The sequence below is a fragment of the Humulus lupulus genome, chromosome X (assembly GCF_963169125.1).
Source record: "Humulus lupulus chromosome X, drHumLupu1.1, whole genome shotgun sequence".
Taxonomy (NCBI): domain Eukaryota; kingdom Viridiplantae; phylum Streptophyta; class Magnoliopsida; order Rosales; family Cannabaceae; genus Humulus; species Humulus lupulus.
This window is the reverse complement of record NC_084802.1, coordinates 147,613,755-147,619,187: the sequence shown is the minus strand read 5'-3', so window position 1 is coordinate 147,619,187 and position 5,433 is coordinate 147,613,755. Positions and strand designations below refer to the sequence as shown.

The following is a 5,433-nucleotide window of genomic DNA, read 5'->3' as shown; positions in this document are numbered from 1 at the left end:
AACAAAATCATATTTTCAAATAAAATGAGGAGAAATAGATCAATGGTGCTGAGAGAAACATGTATTTTGGTAATTTAAGAGATGAACTCTGTCTCTAAACAGAGAGATACACCACAAAATGTAAGACACCTATCATAACTTAAAAAAACTTTCAAAAAGATCACTCCTGCAACTAAGAAGTTTATGTTCAGTCTAATATAAATTAAAATACTAAATAAGAGGAACACCTCATGTAGTTAATGACCATTAAACAAATAAGCTCCAAAGCTTTTTCAGAAGTTCAATAATGGTATCATGAATCAATATTCTTTGATTTACAACAAAAATGAATTTAATACCTATAACCGCTCTGTGAATATTGGGCTAACAATTTAGAGAAAGCAGTATGACTTTTAAGCTGCAAATGGAATTAAAAAAAAACAGAGATATTATGCTACCTAAAATTTATGAAAAACTGAAAGAAAGTGAACAAGTTCCAGTTAAGATTTTAGTTAAAATGAGCCCTCAAAGAGCTCAATACTTCCCAATTAATTTTGGACAACATGCCTGAACTATTTGTCTAAACTAACTATACCAATCTTAAAAGGGAAGCAGCAAATCTTTTTAGACATGGTGCTCATCTTCTGAAGTATTGATATAGATAAACTTCCAGTATCACCAACAGCTAATTTCTCAATCAAATGCACCATGACTAAACTGCCAGAAACCTGCATATATTTACAATATAAATTAACTTATAATGCCAATAATCAGTAATCACATCAAAGAAGCCATCTAAAACTATATGATCTGCAAACATTTTGTTATGCATCAGATCTTGAATAGAGCTATATAGGATTAGTGTGTTGACTTGTAAATTTACTCAAGTTCTATTGGTTGGCTAGTAAGTGTTATTGTTAGTCTATAAATAGTATAAGAGAATACTTGGAAGGGATATATAGAAGAATTTGGTTACTGTTTAAAGTTTAGAATTTCTACGCTGGGAGCTTTTGCTAGTTTTTCTCAAATTAACCTAGACTTTGTGCAAGATTTGGTTCTTTTCAGTACAATTCGTTTATTCTTAGTATAAACCTTACAGAATCTTTCAAATCAACAACCTAGATGGTGTATTAATTAAAATATATTAAATGAGAAACAATGGGTCAGTTGTTCAAATAAAAAAATTAATGATCAGGAAAGAAAATGCATTAACATGAACACGCTAAAATAGCAAACGTATGGTGTTGACTTTAAAATGACTAACTAAAATTCACCCCAAACTTCATGCAAGAAAGAGCCATATATAAGTTTATACCCAAAAGTAGAAAAAAAAAATGCAATATGGATTAGCGCTAGACTTGAACCCTGAAAATGGAGACGACTAACCTCATTTTGGCATGTTGAAGTTAATATGTTAGATACTGATACAAGGCAGTACTTATAAACTGGAGCAACAGGATCCAAGGATTTTTTACTTGCCTGAGAAACAAAAACAGGGCAGTACTCATATATTTCAGTTGAGGAAACAAAACTAAGTAGACTAGCAAAAACAGAGGACAAATACAATTTTAAATTAGCATGGCTTATAGAGAAAGTTTTATTGTTCTATTAGCACTGCCTTTAAGACTGCCATTGAATGAGATGTTACTTACACTGCCATTTATCATAACATGAAGTTTCTGCCCTATGCTAGAAGTTCTAAATTGTCCCAGTTCCAACCCAGTTCATATATCTATTCATACAACAGAAGAATCCTTTAGAAATTATCCTGTCTAAATCAAACTATGACACAATTAGTAAAGCAAAATTCTAGTTATGTTGCTCACAATCAAGAGATGTGATGAAACTTTTAGGTAAAATTACCCATTTAATGATCTCACTACCCAATATTACAACCTTTCCAATAACAGTTTTACACAGATGGATAAGAAAGGAAAAAACATTGCTACTTTTTATATTTTTATAAAGCAAACCTTTTTTTTTACTTGGCAAACTTGGAAAAAATAATAATTATAAGAAAACAGTATAGATTCGACAAGCATCATACCATAAGCATTTCCAATTAAATTTGTATCCTGAAATCTGATGGTTATGGCAAGAGTAAGGATCATGAGTATCCAGTTTATTTATGGAATGTAGATCTGCCCATATATGTGTTTTGAGGTGTGGCCAACTTTGACTCTTGGAAAGCAACCAAGGGCATGACATTGCTTGATGATGGAGAACGTAGCAGTTATAACAGCCTGGCTGCCAACAATAGCTGCTAGCGTGGCAACAACAAACACCGGCCAAAATACAGATTCTGCAATTTAAGCAAGAACAGAAAGCAAAATTAGAGCAACTCATATATTAAAATGCAATTCTGGAAGCAATATTAATAATGCCAGGGAGTACTAACCAGGGATTGAATTATAAAAGCTGTAATGAATCTTATCGAGGCTTTTGGACAAGTATGCAGCTTGACCCATGTATTGTACAACCAAACATGGGTATACAACAAAAGCAAACGCAAGCTGCATAGACAAAAAAGGGAACCATAACTATCATTTGTTGATAGCCAAAAAGCATTTACTACATCATGGTGAACAAGGCCTGCAAAAGCACAGTGATTTGGGGTAAATAAAATACAGAAGTATAAACGCTTGATTTTGAAGAAATATCTTCAACACTATGCTCTACTTTTCCAGCAGCATCTAATGGAGTTACTTCTATACATGACTTGCTAACTCAGTTGGTCCTCTTTTTTGGTTTTTTATTTCAATTTTTTTTTAACATGTTCTCCCATTGAACCTACAATCTTTGGGGGAGGCAGGAAACTCTAACAAATTTCTAGGAAGGTCTCATGAGGAATCAAACCCCGATCTTATGAGAGCAAACCAAGAGCCCAACCAGTCATTCTAACCCTCTTGGATCTCATTTGGTCTTCCTTTTACTTGGCTTTTTCCTACCACGTTCTAATTCATGTGGTTTTTCCTTTTACTTTTCCTTGCACCAAACTAAATTTTCCAAACCAGCCAATATGTACATGTTTCATATTATGTGTAGAAAAGAAATTCAATATATTTAGTCAAAAAAAATTATAATAATATAAAACTCACCCTTATTGACAAAGCAGTAAAATGACCAAGGTCTGCAAACATAGCTTCGGTTCCTGGAAGGAATTAGAAAATTCCTATCATTAATTTAACTAACAGAAACATATACTCTAGAACTATAACGACATTTTTTTTTAGGGTATTATAACGACATTTTTTCCTTAGTAAACTACATAGAACTTAATGGTTGACCAGACTTATAAAGATGAGTAGTGGCATAATGGAATTTAACATAACAAAGCCAATGAAAATGATGTTTATTTCCATTAAGTAGGATATAGCACATACCAGTTATAGAAAGAAGAATCCCACCAAGAGAAATCCAACCATCTTTACCAGTCTCCTTAAAGAACTTGACAATGTAATGGGATGAAAAAGCATAAACAAATTTTGGGTTCCAATGTATTGTGTTGTAGAGACCAATAGAAAAAATGGAAAATAACCAGATCAATACGATAGGTGCAAATAAAAAGGCAACTCTATGTGTGCCACAGTGCTGCAGAGCAAACAGACCGACCAAGATGCAACAAGCAATCAAGAGAAGTTCACCTAAAAACAATGAGCAGCACATAGTTTGTTAAGTCACTCATAAAGAATCAAAGTGAAAATAAAATATATGTATATATATATAGCAAAACATGACAACTTACCACTAGTTAATTTCTTTTCTGTAACTTCAAGCCCCGAAACCGAAGATAGAACTGCAATTTTTTTTTTACAATGTTAAATAGAGACAAGGAAATAATAGTACTAGTAGTTACATATGAAGAAAAATAAGCAATTAGAAAATTGACCTGAGATAGCAGGAGTAAGGACACCATCACCAATGACCATGCAAGCTCCAAACAGCACAACAACTAAAAGGGCAGTCTTTAACCTTTTATGCTTCTCCAAAAATCTCTTCAAGGGAGAGGAACTAGCATGCTGAGAAGATGGACCATATTTATAGGCAGTGAGCTCTTCATCAGCTGCTTGCTGGTTGGGAAGCAAACTAAACTTAGCATGGCGGGAAAGCTGTGAGTAAAGAGCAAAGGTCCCACCTGAAAATGAATTGAATTGAAATGAATCAAAATGAAACAAAAACTGAAATTGAAATTGAATTGAATTGGATTGAATTGAATAAAATTGAATGAAAAGGGAGGAAACAAAACACTCACCTTCACCATTATCATCAGCACTGAGTAAGACAAAGACATACTTAAGCAAAGGGATAAGAGTAAGAGTCCAAAAGATCAATGAAAAAGCACCAAAGATTGCATCTTGGCTAATATGTTTCTGTAACTTCCCAGAAAATGTGCTTGAGTAATCATAAAGAGGTGAAGTACCCAAGTCCCCGTAAACTACACCAAAGCTCTGATAAGCTAGTAACAAATTCCTTGACATCCTCGGCCATGAAAATTGCTGCAACAAAAAGGGTTATCAGTAAACAACACTAAGAATCATCATCACCAACCCATCACAAGATCTAACAAAGATTCGCTCCCCAAAATTCTCATCTTTATACATACATATATATATATAAAGACGTGAAAAGATTGGTACAAACCTGGACTATTGTAGTAGAAGTCGAGCGGTGAGCAGTGGAAATCCCAGATTCTGGCTCCATAGCCTTGTTTATCTCTCAATCTCGTTCTCGTTCTCTCAATCTAACGAAAAATTATATACAGAAGAGAAGAGAACAGAAGCTCAGGTCAGGACTCTGCCAAAAATACTGTTTTCCTTTCGGCTTCACTGAGTCGAATCATTCTAAACCAACATAAACAATAATGCAGAATGAGACACATAAAACAAAGAAAAATAAATACATAAAGAAATCAATGCATCTAACATACCGAGCAGTCTGTTCGGCCAAAGCTTCAATATTTTTTGTAGCCGAAAATTGAGAAGACGATCCTCCCACTACAGTGCCGCCTTCATTGCCTATATAAAAAAGCTGAATAGCCTCCTCAAGCTTCCAACTTGTGGCCTGTTCTCCCAACAAAATTCCATAAATTATCTCCAAAAGCCCAATTCTCAATCAAAATATTCTGATTTCAACACAACCAAAATTAAATAAACCAGAAGACCAATGGAGGCAAGTACAAATTGAGAAAGAGAGATAGAGAAACCTGCAAGAACTGCCTGGCAGTCTCAACAGTTTGTCCAACGACGATCTCCAAGAACGATGAGACCACTGGGTCGAAGGCACGCAGAGGTGGGCTCGCACCTGGGATCACTTGGTTCGGGGGTTGGGTTCACGGGTGCCTGAGATTTGGAGCTTGGCTCGGAGAAAAACGGGTGTGAGGATGGTGGTTAGGTGGTTGGAGCTGAGGATGATGGTGGTTACGGGAGTGCGGCTAGGGTGAAGGGAAGAGAGAGA

The 5,433-nt window shown here is 35.0% G+C and overlaps 1 pseudogene; it reads right to left on the bottom strand.

Annotated features, from left to right (window-relative positions):
• Positions 1-331: 331 nt before the first annotated feature.
• LOC133806353 (potassium transporter 4-like) lies at positions 332-4,457 on the bottom strand (annotated as a pseudogene).
• Between the last annotated feature and the right edge of the window lie 976 nt (positions 4,458-5,433).